General features: G+C 41.4%; 1 long non-coding RNA gene across 1 annotated transcript in view; it reads right to left on the bottom strand.

Annotated features, from left to right (window-relative positions):
- LOC109285940 (uncharacterized) overlaps positions 1-26,149 on the bottom strand; it is a 43,006-nt gene extending 16,857 nt beyond the window's left edge. Inside the window, exons 1-2 of the long non-coding RNA XR_002093840.2 lie at positions 25,917-26,149; positions 24,533-24,608 (exon numbers count right to left, since the gene is read on the bottom strand). This is a non-coding gene — a long non-coding RNA (uncharacterized LOC109285940). The remainder of the gene's footprint in view (positions 1-24,532; positions 24,609-25,916) is intronic.
- Positions 26,150-26,403: the final 254 nt, after the last annotated feature.

Genomic DNA, 26,403 nt, shown 5'->3' with positions numbered 1-26,403 from the left:
TCAGAGAGAATTGGAAAGATTCAGCAATTCAAACATAGACACAGATTTAAATGTTTGTTTTTTTTATACACCTCAAGGTACCAGGTGGCTCATGAATGCTGGATGCTGGGGCACATGGAGCATCCCACAGGAGCATGAGGTGCTCCCCAGCACACTAGGCAGCGGACCCTGTAAGTGGACCAGAAGCACTTCCAGTCCACTTCTGGGTCCGCTGGGTAGCTTGTGGGGGGCTCCCCCATGACCCCCAGCTTGGCAACTGGTGCCTCCTGTGTCTGGGGTGGCACCAGGGGTTCCCCTGTGGCTGACTGCCAAGCTGGGGGGCTATGGGAGGGGAGGTCAGTGAGGTCCCTGGCAGACCCAGAAGTGGACTGGAAGTACTTCTGGTCCACTTCTGGGTTTGCTGCCGAGCATGCAGGGGGAGGGGGAACCCTCTGTGCTCCTGTGGGGTGCTCCATCCACCCCAGCATCACAGCATTCATGAGCCATGCCTGGTACCTTGAGGTATGTAGAAAAACTTTTGAAGCTGTATCTATGACTGAATCTCTGATTCTCTGAATCAGCATCGAATCTTCAGATTTGGATTTGGCTAAATCGAATCAGGGACAGTGATCCAAATCAACTAATCGAATCACTGTCCTCAATTCAGGCTGACTCTGAATCCAAATTGAATATGGCCCATTTCGCACAGCCCTAGTATTCATCTGTATAGCTAACTGCTGCACATTTGATATTTTCTTCCTGTGTGTGCAGCCACTCTTGGTAGGCATCACACTTGAAAATACTATAATTAAGAAGTTTAAATTAATGGCTCTTTCTACTTTGTCTCTTCAAGTAACTTATCTGTTCATATTTGTATAGTAGTATTAATTAATACTTTGGAAAATTACAATGGGATTTCTGTAGAGTTACATTTTATATCTATATGAATACCAAAACAATTTGGCATGATTCATGTTCCCACAATGAATACTAAAGAATGTAATAGTGACTGTGTCAGTTATAATAAAGTGTTACAAAACAATTAGGATATAGAGTTAATCAGAGTTTGAATAAATGCCATCACACACACAAATCAATTAAACTACAGCGCTAATTAATATCACAGTTATTCATATAAAATTATGATTGTAGCAATGGCATTCTTTTTAAAAAAATGCCAAAAGCATGTGTGTATCAATTATGATTTCTATGCACACCAAACTATTTTTTTTCAATAAATAGGAAATATATCTGTCTGGGCAGCTTTGAAGCAAACTGATTTATCTCCTGGCATTAAGCTTTAAAGAAAACTGATTTACCTCCTGACATTAAGTCTGAAGGGTTATGTCTAATAAAGACTTAGGTGCCTGCAAGTTAGATGCTAAAAAAAGTCTAACTTTTAGGCACATAGTGCCTACAGTAGAATCCAAAACACAGAGTTTGGGCTCTTATGCTCTCTTTACAATACATGAGGAAATCAGGTATCTCAGAAGGATAATCCAAAAAAAGTTGCATGAAGAGTGGGAAGCTGCCTAAAAAAAGCTAATAGTAAACATTAAGATCATGGGTGTGTCTGAATTCTCACCCCTTCTCTGGAACTCAGTTTCTCTGAAGCTGAGTCAAGGATGCAAACATGCACTTCTTTTCACTTGGGATCATAAATCAAAGTCCTCCACTGAGTCCTCCTATACTCTGCTTTTCCAAAGAGCAAAACAGGACTTACAGGTTTCTTGGCAAAGAGATTATATTATGTAAAATGCTAATGGTTTAGACCATTTGTCTAAGAAGCTAGGGATCTGGGCTTTAGACCATCTTCAATCTTAGGGGATTCAAACTAGGGCTGTGCGAAATTTCTGCAGCTGTTTAATTTTGGAGGTGTTTTGGGCTGTTTTGGCGCCCAAAACACTGAATCTGAATCAAAACAGAAGGCTCTGAAACAGCTCCGGAAAAGAATCAAAATGCTCCAAAACATTTCAGAAATGTTTCAGAGGATTTTGGAGTTTCGGAGCTGGCCTTGCAGGGAAACAAAAACTAAGCACAGCAAGGGGAAAGAGTGAGGAAAGGACTGTTCTGATATTGACATCTAGCTCCCGGTTCAATTCCCCAGCTCTCTGATAATTTCTCCAGCTCTTCCGAGGGGGCCCAGGCCCCTAGATCTGCACACCGGGTTTCAGCGGGCTGCCACTGTAGGCTGGGGCCAGCGTCAGCCACTTGGTGCAGCCCATGCTGAGTGCTGGGAAGACTGTGGTGCTGTCGCTGGCCCCAGCCTGAAATCTAGCATATAGATCCAAGGGACAATGCACCCTGGAAAGAGCTGGGAAAATCATCAGAGAGCTGGGGAATTGAACCAGGAGCTGAAGAATAAAACTGGGAGCTCAGGAACTGTCTCTGAACATTTCTCTAGTTTCTGGTTCGATTCCCCAGCTCCCCAATCTTTCCCCCAGTTCTCTGATTGCTTCCTCCAGCCCTTCCCAGGAGGCACAGGCTCCTGGATCTGCACACAGGATGACAGCAGACTGCTGCTGCCAGCTGGCAATGGTGGCAGCTCTCGGATATTTCCCCATCTGGCAGCAGCAGCCTGATGAAACCCTGCACACAGTTCTGGGGCCCCACATTCCCCAGGAAGAGCTGGGGAAATGATCAGAGAGCTGACAGAAGTGATCAGAAAGCTGGGGAATCAAACCAGGAGCTCTAGCTGACAGGTGGAGCCACCTCAGATATGCAACAGTATGCAGCCCTCTGCCGAGCCACACCGCACGCACACCATGGGGCAGCTGCCATGCTGGTACCAGGTGGGAGGGGTGATCCCCGCTGCCCCACGTTGTGTGGGGAGGTCACTGCCACGAGTGCCCAAAGACCCCAGTTGCCACTGCCAGAGCCAGTGAGTGTGAGACTTTTTTTTTTTAACGCTCCACACTCACCGGCTGCAGCAGCCATGATTGGGGAAGAGCCCCCCCATGCAGTGCGGGGCAGTGGGGGACAGCAGGGATCACAGCCCAGCAGGGCACTGTGCACGGCCCCAGAGCTAGGATGGAACCACTTGTCAGCCAGAGCCCAGCACCACTCAGCCCCAGCAGCCCCAACTCCCAGACAATGCGTAGCATCCTGCTGAGCTGCACTGCACCTGCTCCATGGGGCCTGATGGGGGGGGCAATCCCCACTGCCCTCCTCACCCTGTGCTGTGCAGGGAGCTCTGCCATGAGCCCTCAGAGGCCCCAATCACACCTGCTGCAGCTGGTGAGTGCGGGGCTTTTTTTTTTTTTTACAGCTCCACACACCAGCTTTGGAGCATGCAGAAGACAGCAGGCTGCTGCTGCTGGCTGGGGCCAGTGCCAGCACCTGAGTCTGCCTGGCACAGCCTGTGCCAAGCACCGGGAAGAACCCAGTGTTGGTGCTGGCCCCAGCTGGCAGAGGCAACCTGCTGTCTTCCTGCATGCAGATCTGGGGGCCCACCCCCCCCAGAAGGGCTGTGGGGCTATTCTGGACTCTTTCTGTTGTGGCTCAGATCTGCGCATGGGATGACAGCATGTTGCTGCTGCCGGCAAATGATACTAGTTTTTCTTTGAACAGTTTGAGGTACAGTTTCTCAGAAACTCCTGCACCTATTTCATTGAAACTTGGCAGGCATAATGCCCCCAGAAGGGGCTACCATACCTGTAATTTGCATCCAGATAAGGCAAGAAATGACAAAGTTAGAAGTATTTTGTTGATTTCCCCATTATAGCCTATGGCTGAAACTCTGAAACAACATCTAAACTCCAAAACAGATTCAGCCAAATCAAAAAGAGATAGTGATCCAAAACAACAAAATGAATCACTGTCCCCCTGAAATGCTGAATCCAAAACCAAAATAAAACATAGCCATTTCACACAGCCCTAATTCAAACCAACATCACCCACAAGAGTGCCCTGGCCACAAAGCTTTTTGGTAGGCAAGGTGGGAAGGAGGGGCATTCTCCTCCTTACCTTTTGAAGCTCTGTCATATGCAGGTGGAGCCAGGAAGAGACCCCAAGAAAGAGCATGAAAAAGCACCAGTGTTTAGAGCACGCAAGTGGGTGTGTGTATTCTGAGTTTTAGTCCCTGTTTCTAGGAGTATTTGTGTTTAATATTCAGTGATTGTTTAATGGAAAAAAACCCAAAATGGGTGATGAGAGCTTGGTGATGCTGAGGAGGGCCTAAAAGCCTAGAACATAGATGTCCTACTTTCTGGGCAAGTGTTCTAACCATAAAGCACCATAAAATATATATATTATGTAGATACCATTACAAGTTCTATTTTGTGACTGGCCCAACAGTATAAAGTGGGTTAGGCATGTTAGGCTTATGTTTCCCTTAGGACACTGTGACAGGGGAGCTGGGGCGACAAAGGAACCCTGGGGCAGCAAAGAGTCCCACTTACCTCTCGTAGAGCTGGAAGAGCTGGAGGAGGTGCGCACGCCAAAAACACCGGCGCGGGTGATCAGCCAGGTGTTTATTCGACTGTGGCAGAGCAGCAGGGGTGGAGGATGCTGCCTGGAAGGGATAAAAAGTGGCCCCGATGAGGCAGCAGGGCAGCTGATGGGAGGAGACTGGAGAAGCGAGCCCTCGTGTGGAGGGGATCAGCCGCTGCACTCGGCTGCGGGAAAGACAAGGGGCGGGGCCAGAGCGGGCCCTGAGAGAGCCGACCATGCAACCGGCAGCCGTGCCAGTGGAGAAGCCGGCTCAGAGGCTGTCGGCAGAGCCGGTAAGGGAATCAGCTGCATCACCGGCAGCAGAGCCAGAGGAGGAGCTGGCTGGGTGACTGGCAGCAGAACTGGGGAAGGAACCAGCTGCATCATCGGCAGCAGAGCCAGAGGAGGAGCTGGCTGGGTGACTGGCAGCAGAGCTGGGGAAGGAACCAGCTGCATCATCGGCAGCAGAGCCAGAGGAGGAGCTGGCTGGGTGACTGGCAGCAGAGCCAGGGAAGGAACCGACTGCATCGCTGGCAGTAGAGCTAAACGAGGAGCTGGCAGGGTGACTGACAGTGGAGCCGGGGAGGAAATCTGGTGCCACATCGGTGGGGAGAGTAACAGTCACCCCCGCTGCTGAGACGGCAGCAGCACCCACAGAGGGATCTAATGCGAGGTAACACCGGGGCAGGACCAACGGGGCCCCGTTGGAGGCGGAATTAGCAAGCAGGCTGAGTCCTGGAGCAGGGACGGACAACCAACCTCGCGGCCCCAGCGGCCTGGAGAGGCAGAAGGGATCCAGCAACCCCAGCGCGGGAGCTACCTGGGTGGTGGGGCCTGAATCCGGAGAGGGAAAAAACCACATGGTCCAGAAACCAGGGGTCCCCTTGCGGGCCCCCAGGGCAAATTAGTTTAGAGAACCTGGTGGTGGGATAGACACACACTGTCACAGGGTGGTTAGGTTAGAATAGTAGGAGCCGAGGTGGAAGGGCTGGGCTGGCGACCCCAGTAGGCTGTACGTCAAGCCCAAAGATCTTTACAGGTGGCTGACAAGTCGGGAGCAAGAGAGTGGGAGGCCATAGACACCGTGGAAGCCAGAAGAGGGAGAGCTTAAGGTGGCGAGTGGCCGGGGTGTAGGGGAGGACGGAGCCTCGAGAGTGCCTGCCGGGAAACGTGACGGCCCTGCAGGCTGCCCCAAGGGGGGACCCCCCACTGAAATTCCATCTCAAGTCGTGGCAGGCGAGTTAAGGGGTCCTCCTGACGTCAGCAGGGGTAGCCTGTGGGGTCCACCCACGAGCCCAGGGCAGACAAGATCTTTGGCCCGGGTGAAGGCTGCACGAGAGCACTGATTAGAGTGGAGGCGGGCACAAACACCTAAAACCTTTTTTCATATCTGGCCCTAATTTTCTAAAAAATCTCCTTTAACCACATTACTCACATTAAAGCCACAAACTTCGCTGGTCATCTACATCGTGCAAGCAGTTACAGAAAACTGACTTAACTCTGAAGGTTCTATCCCTGTCTGCACTGAACTGGAAAATATTATCTGGTGCAGATTCCCTCCCCAGATAGCAAATATAGAGACTGTATCCTAGGAAACATTCTGGGCATGCTGTATAAGAGGATTCATTTGATATATCTGGAAGGCTAAAGGAAGTCTTGATTGTGGCAGGCTCATTCCTCAATTACCGTGGCACTGGCATCCAGATGGCCAGTGTGAAGATGAGTCAGACAGCACCATGCGGGCCAGAAGAAGCTCTGCTGGTTGGTCTGGCTCCTGGAGGCTCCAGGCATAAAAGGAATCCAGGACCCAAACCTAGTGGGAGAAGAAAGGGAGCACTAGTTGTAGAAACAGAAGCTCCCCATGCAGCCAGAATGGAGCCAGTGTGATTCTGCTAAGGATACCACCAAGGCCAACTCCATACCACTGGAGTGAAAAGGGGTAGGATGTAGGGGAGGAGTCCCATAGGAAAAGTGCCAACAGAGTCACCAGAGGTCCAAGGGAAACCACAGGACTATACCTCCAGGTAAAATCTCAGACAACAGCAAGTTGTGGTGGGTGTGTGTGGCAAAGTCAAATAGGCAGGGCATGACATTGCAAGCGCAGCAATCATGAGTTTGCCACATTGGTGCTTAAAGCAATTAAACTGAAACAGGATTATTGGAAAAGAAAAAAAGAGATTGAAATGGGAAAAGATGGGGGAACCGAAGGAAAATACAGATCTTTTGCCATCCTGCTCTGATGCAGAGACAGCAGAGAAAGTCAGTCCAGCAGAAAGGATTACACGCTGCTCTACAGCTGAAGAGCTAGAGCGTCTAACCATGAAGTTCTGCCTCTAAGATACTGACAGGGAGAAAAGATTGAAAGTGGGAGATGAAGGAGGATTATTGTATATAAGGTCTCAGAGCCATAATCCATTCTGAAGGCTCCTATTTGAAGAAATACTAGTGAGCTTTAAGTGTACGTTGCTTTGGATGCTTTGTGAGTCTAAATGTCTTCTGCCCTGATCTTGTCTTATTGACTTAGAAGTGCGTTGTGAATATGGCCAAAGTTATTCAATATTAAAACTAAGGTTTGCTAAGCTAAAGATTGGAACGATTAAGTATTTAGTTAAAATGTAAATGATGACTTGCCACTGACATTTGTCTCTAATCAGAAGTTCCTATGAATAATGTAGGTTGATACCAATAGCCTCATTAAGCTAGATTTCCCTTAATACACTTTCTGATTGTAATCTCTTCATTATATTTCTTTTTTTTATTGCTCCTGGCCCTACTCATCATTATTGATATGGTCAGGTCATCAGTATGTTACTAATACATTTTTTACACTGAATAGATGATTTTAGATGGGAATTAATAGTACTGATGCCCAGGTGTTCTTTAAATGTAAGAATGTTGCCATCCTAACTATATTTTTATTAGGAGCAGTATGTGTTCTACCTCTGGTGACCGAGTTCACTGGGTTCGGTCAGAAGTGAAAATTAGTTTGATGGTTTCTTCCTAGTCCCCATTTAAGCACATCACAAACCAACCACACCATTTTATATGATTGGCAGTTTCTGCTCAAAAGAGACCTGGAACTGAAATAGCAGAGTTGTGGCAGGTCAAAACCGAAGTTCACTGATAGAGCTGTGCAAAGGACATTCAGTCACTGTTTACTTGAGTCATTTATCTTGGGCCAGAACAATTAATCCCTTCCTTCATGACCACTTCAATCAGACACACTTTTTAAAGAAACTGTGCTATGTAAATAAATGCTACAACTCTTATTCTGCCCTGATGTAATATATGTGCAATGCTCCCACTCAAAATTTGGGGATGCATGTTGGGAAAAGAGCAGATTATGCTGATGGAAATGTGATGTCCCAAAGGCAGAGTAACAAAAGGTTTCATTTTCAGTGAGGGATCAGATTCCATTTATTTCCCTCTTTCATAACCACAGTAGGCATAAAATGTAAAGCTAATCCAGAGATTCCTTTATAAAGTGCTGCTGCCAGTTACCAATTTTCAATAAATCACCATTAAATTGTCCCATAATTGTATGTCCTTCCTTTCCCGGCATGCTGATTACTCTGATGTGTTTTATGTAATTAGAGGAAGAGTTGATCTCTGGACCCCTCAAAGCCTGAGTTCAGGGGGCCCTGCTGAAATGTAAAAAGAAACTCAGATTTCTTGAAAAAATTAAGTGTGTTTCTAGCCTTTTCTCCTTGCTGAGATAGACTTTAACATATACATTGATGTAAACTGACAAGTAAGGGCAAATGGATTAACTAGCCCAGTTCCACCTATGTGGGAACAGGCTGGGGAAGCCTAAAAAATCTCACCTACTGGGTCTCATATACAATTTTTATGTAAAAAGAGCCAGGCACTTATCCCAAAAAATCATGTCACTGCCCCTCCTTAATACTCTTAGATCTTTGTGATAATTGTTGACAAAAATCAGTTATGTTGGGAGAGTGGGTTACTAAAAATATTTTTTCAAACCCAACCAAAAATTCAAGGCTGCCTCTTTTTTAATAGGCCTTCTTCTGCTGATGGAATCATTCAGCAATTTCTAGTCTACTGTTTATGGTATCATGTTCAGGGATGGATGAACAGCCTCAGTAAAACTTAAAAAAAAAAAAATCCTCTAGTATCCTTGAAAAGAACTCAGCCTTCTTTACAGGAATAAGATTAGTTCAGATAATTTTAAACTTGCAGCCTTTCTTCCTTGTAGTGTTGGCTGGCAGAGTCTACCTCACTGCTGTCCAATGGTCTCACTAAACTAGCAGCTCTCACAAGTTCAACATACATCTTAGATACTATGGCTAGGTACAGACATTCAAAAAGCCCAAGGCAGAATTGATCTAAATTACGCAGTTTTCTGTAAGCTGCACAGTTTAGACCAGTAGTGAACAGAACACATATTTGCCCTTTGGTGGGGTGCGAGGGTGGGTGTGGAGCAAATCTTAGATTGGGTTCTGACTTTTTAAATCAGTCTGTGTGTGCTGAACTTCTGTTCTTTTATGGGTATAGACCAGTTTTGTGTGCCAAACATCTGTTATGGTACGGGTATAGACAGGTTTCCAATCACTTGTATTGGTAAAAGTACAATGTTTTACCTGGCTTATAGGACTATTCAGATGTCTCATACTATGGAAGACGTAGAGTTATATCAGATACTATGGAGAGACACTTGATAAAACCTATGATTGAAACTAGCTATTAGTACTTTCTACTTTTGAAAGAGGCCTTAATAAATATAAGTATTGTTGCCCCGCCCTTCCCTAGCTCTCACCTCCCTACCCCACTAAGCGTTAAAGAAAGAATGTACTTTTACACTCAGTTTCCCTTAAATTTGTTACTGTCTATCATTACTGTATCCATCATCTGTTTTTCATGCAACAAGTATTGAATCTTCAAAGAAAGACTGAAGCAGAAGGAGAAGGGAAGCTATCTGAGAAATTACAAAAGAACCTTAAAACGTTTTGAATAAATGGCAGCCTGTATGAATGCTAACTGGAAAGAAGACAAACTGCCAAAACCTTAGGAGGACTGTTCATTACCAATGGTGAGTCAGCTCAGTTAATTAGCCGCGGGAAGCACAGTACTGAAATATTGCCTCACTGCAGGCCTGATCAGATGGTGCACTAACATTGATGTAATCAACACTATCCTTATGTAACAATACAGCAGTGTAATCAGCACTATGGTTATGTAGTAATTTAGAAGACAGATACAACCCTCAAAATATTGCAACTTCACCAAATTGAGGAGAGAGGGAGAGAGTTACCTCTAGAAGAAGTTATATCTATCTGAAGCCTATCCTGGGGTGACCATTTATTTGCTCAATGGTCCTTTTACTTGCTTGGTGGTGAAGCGCTGTAAGAGCAGGAGGTACAGCCTTGGGATAAGATGTACATCTGTGTGTTACATACCCTCATCTAACTTAGATTAGTTTACTAAACCGGCATAAATGACACTGAGGATGTGATCATCCGTCTGTGCCCACAGTCTGAAGAATTGATTATAAAAAAATGTGAGAGTTAATTGAAGTTTTGATGCAAGGTATAATTGCTGTAAAGTCTGGCTTAGTTAAAACTCAAATCATATAAATTATACAACCTTCATTAGGTTCATTAGGTCCATTCATTATGTTGCTAACTTTTGGATTCCTTGTCCTCTCTAAGTCATGAAAGTACAGACCTTACCTAACAGATAGACCCTGTTATCATAAGGTTCCTGTATACAGGCTCTCTCTCTTCTTCGCTCTATATACTCCCTATATACGTGCCTTCGTGGATATAGTTTTCAGGATGAAGTACATCTCCCATGATGTACTATGGCCAGCAAATCCTATCATATGCTTTTGCCCTACATTAAGGAGGAAGATACTGGTACATCGAGAGAGAGATTTCAGTCACAGTACCATGTTTATTAGAGACTGTCAGTATAAAGCAATATAACTCCCGTGGACACTTATGTCCATTTGAATGAAAAGATTTAGTTTTTCAGATAAAATATCTTCCTAGAAAGTCAAATTTTCTGTGGTTACAAAAAATGAAAAAAAAAATTACTTGTGTTGAAATTTTCTTGGGGGGTTTGGGAGGAGAAGGAAAGGGAACATTTTCTGAGCAGCTCTGATAGTCCCTGATAGGTCTTTTATGATGGCATATTGATCATTTTTTTGCTAGTTTTACTTATTCATTGTAAAAGAATTTACCAGGATTGGGGAAGTCCATCTATAAATCACTTCAGTCCTGATTAGACAGCATTTTGGAAAATTGGCCCTTTCTCCTTCCATAGGTATCTATCTTATATTACTATTAATGGGAGTTACGTTGGTGTATCAAGCAGAGAAAAATCCCTTCTGCATGGCAACAAACACACACCCTTGAGCATCCTGACTCACTATGCATTTCCATGCAGGGATAATAGACAATATCTGTCAACATCTGTCATGTCTCACTGTTTAAATATTTTTTAGTCAAAGATACATTTTTGGAAAATTTTAAATGAAACATTAAATCAAACATTTAAAAATAATTTTAAAATACATTTAAATAAACATTTAAATACACATTATTTTATATTTTAAAAATATGCATTTTATTATGAAAATCCATCCTTGATGTAATTTACATGAATTCAAGGGATTTATATTAGGGACAGTTTTTGCCCTCACAGTAATTCTGGTACAATACCCAATGGGAATTGCAAAACAGGCAGACACACACACAAACACATTTTGGAACTATTGGAATCAAACATCTGGTGTATTTCTTCTGAGATACATATACATATACATATATCAGAAGAAAATTTGACTTACTGTGCACACTTTTCTATAATAAACATATAAATTATGTTAATATTATGGCAAAAAGATAAATATTTTGAGTCACATTTTGCTGGCCTTATCCAATTAAATGCCCATTAATATATAGCCACATAAATGCCCATTAATGGGAGATTTCACTTGGAAAGCTCTTCATGATTTGCCCCTTTAATAACATATTAATTAAAAATTAATTCTGACTTAAAAAGATAGTCTCTAAATTTTCCTGGTTTTCTTGTCTTTGCTTATGAATTGCCCAGATCTTTCTCCACTTCTTCTTCTACTAATTGCTGGTTTCATTCTCCTGCCTTTAAGAATTCCCCTCCTCCAGACCTTCTCTTCTCTTCACCATTACCCACAAGTTCTGTTTCTGAAGGGAATTCCACAATTGTTAAATTCACTGTTCAAATTACTAATTAAATAATGAGTAGAGCTGAGTGAACAGTTTGTAATGAATAATTTAATTGATGAATGTAACCTTTTTTTTTTTTCAAATTGTCCATAGGCAGTTTACAATTATCTTGATATTTATATACTATTCAATACTATTTATATACTATTAGTATGTTCTGCAAGAAATTATTTCTGTCAATTCCTAACATTTTTTTCAGTCTTTTGAGATTCAAACAATATTTTAGATTTGCTTTACTAAGTGCATACATTGTGCTGCTTTTTTCAGACTAGATCAGTATAACTTTTGGTGTCAGGTATCCGGTGTTAATAAGAATATACTCAGTCATTGATTTACATTCTCAGTTTTCACAAACTTTCCTGTTAGTAAACTTCTTCATCAGACTAACCACAGAAAGCAAATACAAAAAGGCTGAAGTAAAACTGTTGTTTACTTATTCAGAGAGTAACTGTATACATTATTATAATTATTTCAACCTGATAATTAGTCACTACTAAAAATAAATTTCAGAACCACTACACGAGTCATTTCTGTGCATTTATTTAATACTTATATTAGCAAGTACTAAATAAATGTGCAGTAACTGGAGTTATTGTGCAGTAGCACCGTCAAACATCTTTTAGGTGATGCTGCTGTGCAGTAGCCTAATAATACTGCACAGTAACATATTAGCACTCTCTGTGCTGTGATGTACTATTGCACAGTATTTTTCAGCTACTGCGCAGTCAGCATCTCAGGTACTCACTTTGTTAATTAATTTGAAAGAAAACATTTTATACTACTTATGTATCTGATTCTAGGTAACAACTTGTTAAGCCTTGGCTAGAGCATTCCTTCTCTTTTCTTCGCACTCAGGATCTAGAGATATGAGTGTGCTGAAGAATATTTATTAACAGAATCCAGATCTGTTTGAGTCTGTATGGATCATCATATTATTGAGGAATTCCAGCTAATAAACTTCATTACTATGACCACATAATTTTAGTACTCAATTTCTGATTTTAGTATTCAAACTCTGATTCTCTCTGATTACCCTATGGAAAACTTTGGTCTTGTTTCGGCTGGTTGTCATGATACATCTTAAAGCAACCATCATTTGTAAAAACTATATAATCAGCAAAATACATTTTTACAAATTATATCATCTGTGCAAGTTTGTTTAACATTATGGCTAATTGAAAAAACATGACCATGAAATATACAAATGGTCTACTAACAGTAAAGAAAATAAAAAAGGAATGAAAACCCCATAGTGTGCTGAAAACTGTGGTGCTCATGAATTATCCAGTACATTCATGAGGTGCATATTGTTTAAAATCATCACAGTTTTATGTGACTCTAGACATGTTGCATAGTAAGTGTGAGTATTTAAGATAACCAATTATGATGGTAATTAGACTGCAATCTTACAATAATCTCTGTATAGGCAGACAGATATCAATCAGGCCAGGCAGGGTCCCTCCCTGGAATACTTTTACCAGGGTCCGGCCTTAGATATTAACAACCTGAGAGAGGCTGCGTCTTATTTTATGTTTAGAAACTGCTTGGCACCTTATGGTTACTACCGTAAATAAATATTAAATAAGAATATATAAATACCAGCATCAGGAAGGAGATGAGGATTATCCATTGTGTGTATAATGGAGGTACTCAGATGCACAAAAATGTACAGTGGTTCTCATTACAATATTTACGTTGTACCCTGAAGGGGAAAAATTACTGAAATCCAGACATTCTGAGTTATAGAACTGAAAAACAAGCTGGTGTTATGACAGTTTTGAAATGGGTCTGCTCTTGCCAGCCAGTTATGTGCTTTAAAGGGCCTTTAGCTGATTTATGCAGTACTTGTCCCAAAACTGCTGTATTGTATTACTTCAATATTTTATTCCTAACCATTTAAAGAAGGTTTGATCTTACATCAATAGTCCTCCAAAAATATTAAAATCAAAGAGATTTCTTTTCAAAGTATTTATGCAAAACAAACCCTGTATTCTGTCCTGATCCTGAAGATTTTTAAATATTATATATATATCACAAACTCTGGATAGTTACAGTAGCTGCTAAATATTCTGAGAGACTTGAAGAGAAAAGAGGAGCTACTTTAAATTCAAACTGCTGAACCCTTTGAGCTTTTATGACAAAATAGCTTCTGGTAACATGCAAACAATAAAAATCGGGATTAGCAAAATTTAAGTGTTATCACTTTCTTTTCTTTTCTTTTCTTTTCTTTAGCATTCATGTTAACTACCAGTTCTTGGGGAGAGTAAACAGAAAACCATTCTCTGAGTGGGATCCTTAACAGTAAAATTTAACAGTTTTGACTAGAATTTTGGTGTATGCATCAGTTCTTTTCTTCTTTTTCCTTAGCAGTATATTACACAAGGCTTTTATGAGTTCAATATGTACAGTATCTGTTGACACTTCGTATATAAACAAAAATGATTTGGTTTAGAGGCAGGGGAATTAAAGAACCCATAATGAAAAACAATTGCTCTCAAATGCCCTCAGACTGGATTGTGGAGAAAGTTTCAGGGATTGATCCTGCAACGTGTGCCGCACAGCTTCAGTTTCCATTGAAAGCATCAGTTTGCAGATTCAACCTCTTGTCTTTAGATGAAGAAACTATTATTTTTTAAATAGATCTTCCAGTTTCCAATTCTGAGGATCTTTTGTGATGTAGGAAGATATTATTGTTTCATTCTTCAGCTTTGGAGTTAGTAGGAGAGAATCAATTGGTCATTTTTAATTACTACAATTAAGCACATGAGTTTGATAGCACTTCCTCTGCCTCCTTGGATGCTATAGTCTTGTCCATGCATGATCAGCTGTTCTTTTCAAGCTTGTTGATTCCAGTGTATTAGGTCTGTTTGAGTTCACAGCAATCTATCTAGCGAAGCTGCTTAACTCACAACAGAGTTCTCATTCATTGATCCATTATCACTTTGAATGTGTGGAAGAAGAAAACCAGTTGGAAGAACATGCTTATAGGATAAATCATTGCTCTCTATTAGTAGTTTATTAATCTTGCATAACTATAGCAATAAAATGCACATCACTTAGAATTTAAAAATGTACTTTGACCATATTGTTATGGTAGATAAGAACTATATACCTAAACCAAACATTGTATTCAATGCTTTCAATAGTTTTCATGGATATTTGTTCTAGTGAGGTGAAGAAGGGTAAGGAGGAGAGCCAGTAGCCTCCTAAATTCTCTGTCTCTGTTCATGAAAGCCACTCAGACTCTAAGGCCATTTTCACATTTGTTCTGGGAGTGGTGGTAGGGAAGGGCACTCTAATATGAGCAACTCCAAGACCCGATCTAATTAATTTGCCTGAAGCATCTCATGCATTAGCATCCCCGCAAAATGTGCAAAATGGCAGCCAGGGGTGTTTTACCTGAAGCTCATTGAACAAGTTTTAGTTAAAGTGCTCCTGCCGCTGTTTTGATGAGCATGGATGCTGATACATGAGATGCAGAGGCTTGTTGGAGTGCGGTAATTATGATTAATTGAGTCTGCTCTGACGCACTGTAATTATAGTGCATGGAGCAGCCCCCCACCGCATGTATAGGCACCCTAAGAAACTTCCAAATGGGGCACCCATTGTCTTGCCTTTCACCCCCTGTGTTACCACCCCCTATCACATCCTCTGACATCCACAGAGCAGTAGAAGGTTTCATAGGTAAGACTAATGGTAAGATCACACCTTCAGAGGTATTGTTGCAGGCTGACTGGAGATCAGTTACACAGGGATCATTTTTTCAAGCTTTCCTCTGTACCTATGAGGATGTAGAGATTTTATTAAATAAAATCTTAGAACCTGATTTAATCTAGTGACTCCAGGAGCTGAGACTCTAAACATGGGCTTCTAATGCCTGTGTTTAATCTGGGTCTATGTCCCACCGTCTTCCTGTAATTGCTGGGCAAGAAAGAGAGAGGTGATCTGTAGCTTTTAATTTCTGCTATATGTCAACAATTAACAATTTATTTACACTTATAGAAAGGTATGAGTGAAAAAAAAGTTTACTTAAAATAATGTAAGATGAGCTGTTTCCCAGTCCTCAGACAATTTACGACTATGGCTCTTGGCATTGTAAGGTTTGGAACCTGTGTTCTCAAATGTCACCACTGCTCAGAGAAATGAACAGAGAAAAATTTGTATGAAAAGGTAACTAGATTAGAATTATGAAGTGCTGTAGTGATAAGACTGCACTCTTTAAAATGCACAGACATACATATATGAATGAGGCAGAGAGCTCTACTGTGAAATGCGGGGATGAAGTTCCAACTTGATTACCCAAGAGGGCTAATGTTGGGCTACCTTTTGTTTCATGAACCACACTAAGCATTGTTTTGATATATATTTTTTCATATTAGTAGCAATACTATCATTACATTTACTTTGGTACTACTTGAGCCAATTTCTATTAAGTATGTGTTTACAACTGCCCATTAACCTCAACTGGCAATGTACAGAATGTGACCTTTTGTCAATATAATTTAGAAATAGTCTGCTTGTTTTCACTGCGTATAAATGAAACATACCATGAAATATTCAGTATATGATTGGGATCAATAGCAATTTTTTTTTTTTTTTTTTTTTTTTTTTTTTTTTTTTTTTTTTAGGAATTCCAGAATGATGGGAATGAAACATTTCAGAGATGGAGGAAGCACACTCGAGTTAGCATTTTTGTACAAAATTAAAAACCAAATAACATAAAATTACTCCCAATAGATAGCATTTAATAATTGCTGCCTCCTGAAGTCTTATCCACTATTTCTATCATGAGAAAAAGATAAACAAGTACATGATGAAAACATGAAACAAAACATAAAATAACAGCAAATCCGTACTGATATGCCTTGCATGTGTACAGCTGTCAATTGTGAAACTTTACTTTGTTCTGAGAGAATGAAATATGATCATATTTTTATAGTAATTTTCATGGGACAATTTCAAAAGGACTTTACAGAGGCAGTAAGCCTTGTTTCCCCCTTTTACAAAGAGACTTGCTTAAAGACACAAATGGAACAAGTGATACTGTGGGCCTAGAAGCCAGATCTCCTGATCTATTTACTGGATGGTAGGCCTCATTTGAATAAACATACATTCTGTGCATTCTAATGATTAATCTAGCACCTAATGCTGCATGCACATTTGGGTGAGTAAATCATCTATTTTAGTCATTCAATTATGGAGAAAGTAGGGGAGAGGAAGCCTGAGAGGTACTGAGAGATTCCTCAGTGAAGTCAGCAGGAAATGAGGGTACTGGGAATCTTGGGAAAGAAGGGTCAGCACATCAGCAAATGAAGCTCCTAGTTTCTAGATATAAATGACTTGTATTTTCTCCTGATGATATACACAAATGGCCCAGTTGTGTTTGGTTGTTGATTCCTAACTATACTGTCATATCTAAATAAAATGCAAAAATAATATTTTGTTTATGGAGTAGATTTAAAACCTTTCAGACAAACCATGTAAGAAATAAAATATTCCTCTTACCACTACAATTAACATAGACATTCAAAGAGGAAAGTAAGGCCATGTATTCTTCAGAAAGCAACTTTAATGGGCACCACTGAAACACCAAGGAAGGTGATAACATCCTAATTTCACTTACATTATTCCAAGTGAGACATGCATTACTAATCGTTTCCCTCAAGATGTTAGATGGTGTTAGGGTACTAGTACTACTACTATTACTATCGCTACTAATTTCTGGCTCTATTAAAATGCTTAGTATCCTCAGTGCATTCCAAAAACATTAACTATTCACTTCTATCAGCCAAAATATAATTGAAAGAGTAAGACAATAGCTGATACAATGCTTAGCTGTACTGTTGCGAGCATATCAGTGACTCCATATTCAGTCATTAATCTATAACTTCAGCATAATAAATAAGATACTAATAAGAATTTCTGGATTTTTCCAAACTGTTCCTGGAGCCAAAGACATCTCATTTTACATTATTTTCAAAACATTTCGTCAGCTTGTATATTGTGTGTCAACTATCTCCTTGCACTGATGGAGGACAGGATGATGTCTTCCTATTATTGCTGTTTATTAAATCAGTACACATTCTGTAATAAAGACTCATATGAGGGATTCCCATTAAAGGACTCTTTGCACCTATTACACTCTTTGCACCTGCAGCTTCTCCCAATATAGGACATGAAAGGTGTTAACCAACATTTATAGGATGCAGTTTAAGTTTAGGTGGCTTCATTTAAGGTGCCTAGGCCTGAGTCAGGATCCATGCATACAAGCATGCGCAGCTGGAGGCATGGACAACTATAGGCAAGGAAGTCAGAGGGGGAGGGGCTCATGGGTCTCGGGGATTGGTAGATTCATGATGGGCTGCTGGGTCTGTGGCAAGGGTTGGTGGCTACATGGAGGGTGCTGCCTGGTGTGAGGATGGGCTGGTCAGGAGTGTAAAAATATCCCAGTCAGGGTTAGGGAGCTAAAAATACCACAGCTGTGGGGCTGTAGTAGAGCATGGCTGGGCTTACCCAGCCATGGGGCTATGCTGTGAAAGCATGCAAGCATTCACTGGGCTGGATTAATCCTCGCTAAATCAAGGTAATCCCTTGTTAATCTAAAATTTGTTCATGTTGGATGAGAACCAGTGCATTTAGATTTTCCTAACCTTGGTTATGGTGATATAAATGTAACACTTTTACATGGACCTAAATTCTGAGAACAGCCTACTCCACCATTATTAAACTATAAGGTGGATTCTCAGATGATTTTGGAAATTTAAATAGTTACATAACAGGAACAATAAACCAGAGAAGCCACCTATTGCTTTGGGCCATAAACACATTTGGAGCAAAGTGGATGGTAAAGTGGAGACATTATAACAGTTGCCATAAATGTTTGTCATAAAGAAGATGGTGATGAATTATTCTCACAGAGGAAAGAACATGAAGGAATTAGCTTAATATGCTTCAAGGAAGATTTAAGTTGTATGTAGAGAAAAACTTTCTAACTATAAGAATAGTTGAGCCCTGGAACAGGTTGCCTAGAGGGGTTGTGGACTCTTTGTTACTGAGGGCTTTAAAGAACATCTCTCAGGAATGTTCTAAGTATACTTAATCCTCTACAAAAGTGGAGGATGGATCTGATGGTTTCTTGGGCTAGGGACAGACATTACATATAAACCAGTTTAAGTGATCAGAAACTGGTTTAAACCTGTAACAGAACAGATGTTCAGTGCCATAGACCAGTTTGAGAATGGCTGAAACGGGTTTGAGATAAACCTGGTTGAATGTAGTATCAGACTTAACTGATGTGGCTCAAACCAATTTATGCAAAGTCTGTCTCAGACCCTTTGCTGGTTTAAGTTAAATCAGAGTCCCCCAGCATCCCAGCATGCTCTCTGGGCTGGCGCCTCCCCCCTGCTCCCTGGCTGCAATTTTGCAGTCTCTGCAAGTGTCTGCCTAGCTTCTGCTCCCCCTCCTCACTCTCTGCTGAGCAGGCTTTCCCTGTCTCTCACATGCACCTCTCAGCATTACCTAGCAGACCACATGCTGATTACCTCTCAGCTATGGCACACAGGACAAAGGCAGAATCAACAGGTAGCTGGTAATGTTCCTCTATTTTCTTAATGGAGTGATAAACACTGAGTTAGGGGTAATTAACATTCTCTGCTGGGCTGTTCAGGAAGGGGGGGAACCCTCCCTAATCACAGCATCCTGCTAGGGCCTGGCCACATCCCCCTCAGCTCAGCACTAAGGGAAGGGAGGGCTGCTCTAGCACCCCCAGGCTTCTAGGCTGAGTCACTGCAGGCATGTACCTGCATTTCTGGGATGTCTGTCTGGTTACAAAACTGATTTAACCTAGCCAGGTTAGACTAACCTGAAAAGATTCAATAAATTCAGGCTTAGGGTTTTTGAATATCTGTCCCTAGCCTTGATGCCTTTCTATGCAATATACTTTACTGCAGAGGTTGGCAATCTTTTTTCCCTATTGGTTGGAGCTTGTGACCTGGCATCCTGATGAGAGCCAAAAATCTTGCTCTCCCCCATCCTCCCTCCAACCCCCTGAGAGTCCAAGCCCCCTGTACCTAGGCCCTCCACAATGAGGGTAAAAGCAAGACAGCAGCACAGCAAGCTGTGGAGAAGCAGCGACAGGCAGTTTGGTGCAGCTCTGTGCCACTGATCTCCCATGCTGCACCAGGCCAGAAGCAGCCCCATGCTATCTGTCCATAGAGGCTGATCAGGTATAGCCTCACCCAGGAGTATATCTGGGGTGCAGATGGTTTGAGCAGAATGGTGCCCCTTCCTAGCCCTGCACCCAATAGCACATCTTGGTGAAGAGAAGGAGTGAACTGGGCACAAGGGGTGTCTCCCAGGGAACCTGTGCTGTGGGGTTGTTACAGCTGGTGTGCACTGAGCCTGTCCTCTAGCAACAACAGCCTGAATCCACACTGCTACAGTAGTAGCAGCTGCCATTTGGGTGCAGAGAGTAGGGACACGTCTGACTCTGGCTCCCTTTTCCACTCTTGTCCCCACAAATCTCCAGTGGTCTTCATAAGCCCCTCCTCCCACCTGCTCCAAGTATTGAAGGAGTTTGCTATGCCTCAGGTGAAGGCAGACCTTTCCATTACACAGTAAAAGAGAGGACAAGTAAGACATCACTGTGTTAGTGATGAGCATCAGGCACTATCAGGAGCCATTAAGAAGCAGACACCCACTGTCATGAAAATGCTCTCTTTTCATACACATTTCCCCACTGTAATATTTCAGCATAGCCCCTTGCACCTTAGAGAGTTCTTTTACAAATACTAGGCTCCTTTAAAAAAAGAATCACACATTTCAACTTCATGTTATGTTATGAAGTTAAGGAGCTAGGATGATCTAGCAGTTGTTAAAACACAGAAATGGGAATAAAGCAATCCAGGCTGCATCCCAAGCTGTGGCTTCCCTCCATAATGAAACCTAAGCTATTTTGAGACCTCAGTGTTTAGGCATCCAGCTTGAAACTTCATGAGCCCGACTGTCACAAGGCTTAGTCTTTGGGAGCCAAACAAAAAGTCAAATGATACAGGGACTTCTGATATAAATCTCTTCTATTCCTCGGTTTTCTCACATAAAAGAGGCACAAGATACTTACCTTGCCAGTAATTAGAGGTTGAATTAGGGTTTTTAAGAGTGTATTAGGAATGTCAGATAGAAGATGCTAATCATTTCCAATTTTTATTGCAGAGATATCATTATTTCTCTATATGCACTATTGCCTGTCTTTTTATTTTTGAGAAGCAGAATAAAAACAGAGTTTTTTTTCATTACTATCTGCTGTTTTACTCATCTGAGTTATTTGTAATTCTGAGCAGGATCCAGAATAATAATTTTGCTATCTCCCAGCTGATTATTTTAGGAAGGGGCCTCTTTTTTACCCTTAATTGCATATACACACAGCATATAAACAATCCCTTCTACACTTTTTATTTAATTAAAAGCACAGTATGTGAAACATGGATAAATGTTCCCAAAAAAGCCAGACTGTTTTCATGGTTATAATGTGACAGGAACTTATTTGAAAATAAACATGAACTTTTCTTTTAAAAAAAAGCTTTTAAACTTAATCAAAATATAACTGAAAAACAAAACCAAAGAAAGCTGCTAACTACAAGTATGACAAAATAGATAAGCATGGACAGGCAAGCATATGCATGGCCAGAAATGGAATAAACACCAATAAAATATTATTTTACAAGTGTCAAAGGTGCTAAGCATTAACTGGGAGATGCTGAGTCCCTTCCTTGAAATCCATTGGAGAAGAGAACCCTCAGTATATTGCAGTTTGGGACATATAGTAGTATTTTGTCCTTGCTGTTCACCAAACAACTGCTAAGAGATCTGTCCCTCAAGTGCAGAGCTGACCTTACCTGATATATTTCAGTTTTGCATTTACTTTATTATCTGGGCAAACTCTCTCTTGGTTGCAGTAGAAGCTTTCTCTGCCCTAGATTTCTAGGCTGGTTGTATTATTCTGTTGGGTTATTTTTTTTCCAGAGGACCCACAAAGAACATTTACATGAAAATTTACTTTAAAAGTGCACAGTACCAAATATGCGGTTATGTGTAAATGAGATACAACAATTTTCTTCCACCACAATTCATTTCTTTACTCATTTGAAAACAGTATATTACAATTATATGGAGACACTTTACAGAATACTCAGCAAGATCTTTCTCCATAGTTTACCCTAACTTGTGTTTACTATAGCCATTTACAGGTTTAAAACGTTTGTTTAATATGCAAAGCATTTTGACGTGTGGTAATGAAATAATTCATACAAATATATGTAACGTTTTAAGAGAATCCTAAAATCAAATATGACCACTGCTAAAAGATGTAATGCAGAAGCATAAAATATGTATGAAATTATGTAAATATGCTGGAAAAAGTCTTCCAGCTAAACTTGTCTACCAGTTTTCTGAAGGCTTGCCAAAGTTGAAATAAAAGCCACATTGAATAGAATGTTTGGACATCTGGATACCTTTCCTTTAAATTCCAGGAAAATATTCTGTATCTAGTTTGAACTGCAGCTACCTAAGTCGCTATTTCCACTACAGTCAAAATAGTTATTCTTTGTAATTTCCTGTTTGTCATATTACTTCTCTTCAACCAGCTGATCAAAGATACTCTCAATATTTTTGTAACTGTTTTTCCTGCCTAATTTTCTAGTTAGTGTTTTAACAAGCTTAAGATTGCAAGCCAAATTTTTTCTTTGACCTGCTCAGGCTTTCAGTCTTCGAGCTTTAGACCATTTTTTTGCCAATCCTGTTCAATTTATTAAAAATGAATTGAACACTGCAAAAAATATTAACAAAGTTCAGCAGTTCACCAAATTTAATGTTGAAAATTATTTCTCCAGTCATGTTCATGTCACAGGAAATTCCTTGAATACTGAATCTATCTCAGGCAATTTCAACCAGTAATAAAGCCAGGAAGTAGGCCTTATACCATTATGTGGCAATTTTGTATTAAAATACTTTATATGGCTGTGTGAAAAAATGAATTTGTTTAATTTAGGTCTGTCAAAGAAAGTACAGTTGGACTCATTTTAATTTCACTGAAAAACTTACAGCCCCACTTCAGGTTTGGTCAACATTTATTTAATCACACATTAATAAAATACAAAGAGAGTGCAGTATTCACTTCGTGGAACAGCAGAGTTAAGATAGCTTCTACACTGAAAAAGTGGAAATCATGCCACTGGGCATAGATGAAATAGCAAAACCATGAGGACTCAAGCATTTTCACCCTTATACTAATTCAGTATTATACTATGGTACAAGTCAAAGCATCAACAAGAAATATGTTTGCTTTCCAGTTTGAAAATAATTGAGAATTTAGAGGTGTTATTAATTGTCGGGCAAGTGCACTGGGAAAAAGTCTATTCTTCTAGAAGTGCTTAGTTTCTAGGCATACAACCTTGCCCTCTTACTGAGTAATGCACAGTTATTACAAAAGATTTATGCAATACCTAGTGAAAATTAAAATCCAAAATTCTCCCAGGGCCTACCAAAGGAGTAGGGTTTTTTTTTTTAATTTGAATTTAGTTTTGTACACATCATCACTGGGACATGCACTGGGTATTTGCTTGTTTGTTTTAAACCTACGATAGCTTTATAATAAAACTTAAACATACAGGCCACATCCAGACAAGCACGGGTGTGCAGTATGTGGCACCGCAGACCTGCCTGCAGTGCTACACACTGTACATTCAGGCATTGCCCATGCTGCTACCTTGCAGCGTGAGGGGTGGGGAGGGGGGAGGTTGATTCTTGGAGATCTAGGGGTCAAAAAAACTTACACAGAAAAAAAGTGGGGCAGTGCACATGAAGGCAGTACACACCGCGTAAAACAAGTCTGGCCACCCAGAGCCACATTTCAGCTGCTGGCTAGGTTTCCAGGTACAGGAGCTACACAGCTGCAGTTTCCCTGGGCCCCAGGACCCCAGGTAAGGCTGCTGGGGCCAGCACAGTTGCTGGCCCCAGCCTCCCCTACTATCTAAGGTAATGTGCCATGCCCCAGAGGGGCAAGGCACAGGTAATCCCCAGGGACAACTAGCAGTAGCACAAGGTATCCCACTACTAGCTGTCCCCAGGGAACCAAACGACTGCGCTTATCTGGATGCAGCCATATAGGCACAAGTTTTTATCCCAAATGTGAATAACTCCAAATGTAGAGGCATAAATAAGTATACTCAATTAGATCAAAATGTTGTAAAAGATGTGCTTTCTTATCATGACTCAAGTAAAAGCCTGGGTTATAATTTTGGGATATTAAGAAGTAAGTTGTGAATTTTGTAGCCTGAGTCTATCTGTATAAAAATATGTGGTATGATCCTGTGAACTTGTCTTTGGTTTATTAGGATTAACTCACATGAATTACTCACTTCCAGAGGACTCTTGGGAATGTAAGCATTAGCAGGATTGGGCTCATTCAACTGCACATAGTGCACAATTTAGAACTACTCTAACAGACCAGTAGAAAAAAGTTGCTTTACATTTACAAAAAAAGAAATAAAAATACAATGGAATAAAGATAATAATTCTAGACAATGAGATTTACTGTTGATATATGGTGCAGCAATTTTGCTTGATTCAGCTTTCTTTTGACATTGCTTCTGAATGGGGGGACTGGTGTCTCTTTCATTGCCCACATTATATTTGCAAACATGTGGCCTGCCCATGGTTTATAAAAGGTAAAACATCCAGTAACTCTTGCACATATTTCTTTTTTTAGTTAGAGAAGGGCCTATTTAGAAATACTTACCAGTTGCTAGAAACACAAATTACTTGTGGGTAAAAGAATTAACTGATCTGCCAATTAACAAATAAAATTAGGTCAGGTGTTCAGAATGTAAATCAATTACCTGGATATGACAAGGTGGCATTTGACGAAGCAATGGTTCAGATTAATATTAAGCCCCATGCCTTCCAACAATCAACCTGCAGCAGGTTAAAAAAAAAAAAAGAGAAAATATGGAGATGAACAGACAAGTAGATCAGTAGGAGAAAATATGCTTGTGCAGCTGATTTTCTCCTATGGATTTCCTCCAGCACAAAGAAAACAGGATGTTTTGTGTGAGGCTGATAGATTGGCAGTGGCATAAATACATGTTACTGTGAAATACCCGATGTTAATGCAACATTTAATGCTGTACAGCTAAAACCACTTAAAGCCAGGGTTCCTATAGCTGCATTATCTAAGCCACATTGCACACGTGTATTTTTTCTAGTCTTGGTTTTTCAGCTAACTTTAGTTTTGTACTTTGGCTTATATTGTTAAAATTACACAATGTCATAAAGCGTGCAGGATGTACAAAGTGAATGAACTAAAAGTTGAAAGCTTGATGTTACTGGATCTCCCACAGCATGCGACAGGACAAAACTCCCCTATTTGTCAAGCTATGCAGGGTAAGTATGAATTGTCATGCTATTAAGGGGATGGGAAGCACTGATAAAAATATCAGATGCATAGTGAGCACATTCAAGAATAACTTTAAGGAATACTCTGTATTGAATATTACTAGATTTTTCTGTTTAACAGAGAGATACTGTCTCCATTTTACAGATGGTACTGAGGTATAAGATATATTGACTTGCCCCAAGATTTACTTCCGAGATCTGCCAAATGCTCTCAGCAACTAAACGTGGGACCAATGGTGGTTATATAGAGCAAAGTCACCCTCTCACCTTCTACATGGGATGGTTACAGGGACTGTGTGAAGCTTCAGGTGGTTATTCAATCTGGAGGAGATTTGGCCCCATTCAGGGGCCAAATCTCTGAATCTGAATCAAATCAGGGGACCAATTTAAAGGTCCAAATTGATTCAAAGCTCTCTGAATCTTCAGAAAAGAGAGCTTTGCTGATTTGGGCAGTCCCCAGTGGCTGCAGCAGGGAGCTGCAACTGAACTTGGAGCTGGTAAGTACTAGGGTTGGGGGATGAGGGACTGGGGGAAGGGACAAAGGGGAGACCCCCGCTAGCCCCCCTGACCCCCGTCCGCTGCCCCAGCCATGGCTGCCCCTGCCCACCCCAGCTCCCAATACTTTAAAAAAAAGCCCTGGTGTTCACTGGGTGCTGCCAGGCAGAGAGTGATTCCTGCTGCCACCCACTGCCCCACAATGCATGGGGGGCTCTGCACAAGCCCCTTCACCCCCCCCCCCCCCGCTCCCCCAGCCCCACTATGGCTGCCACACCCGGGCCAGCTTTTCCCCTTAAACAAAACAAAACAGAGAAAATCCCCAGGACTCACCGCTCCTGCAGCAGCCTTGGGGCTTTGGGGGGGGGGCTGACTCATGTGAAGTCCCCAACCTGATGAGGGGCAGCAGCAGGTATTGCCCCCCCTCCCCGGCAGGAACGGTGAGTCTGGGAGTTTTTTCAGGGTTTTTTTTCTTAAAGGGCCAGAGCTGGCCTTGGTGGGGCATGCATGGGAGGACCATGGGAGCGAGTGGGGGTGGGTCAGAGGACTCATGCAGAATCCCCCATGCAGCATGGGGCAGTGGGGGGCAGTGGGGATTGCCTCGCCAAGCGGCACCCAGTGAGCCAGTGTTTGTTTTTTTTTTAATAAATGCCAGGAGCTGGAGAAGCATAGTTTATCTTTAAGAATTTCCTCTACAGAAATGCACCTATTTGCTTAGGCAGAAAAGGAGGAGGAGAAAGGGGAAGACAGCATTTTGTGGTTTTAAAAGTGTGATAAATGTCAGGCTATCCTTCAGAAGGTAACCTTTTGTTGGCCAATA

This window comes from Alligator mississippiensis, chromosome 3 (genome assembly GCF_030867095.1).
Source record: "Alligator mississippiensis isolate rAllMis1 chromosome 3, rAllMis1, whole genome shotgun sequence".
In the NCBI taxonomy this organism is placed as follows: domain Eukaryota; kingdom Metazoa; phylum Chordata; order Crocodylia; family Alligatoridae; genus Alligator; species Alligator mississippiensis.
This window is presented reverse-complemented; position numbering and strand designations above follow the sequence as displayed.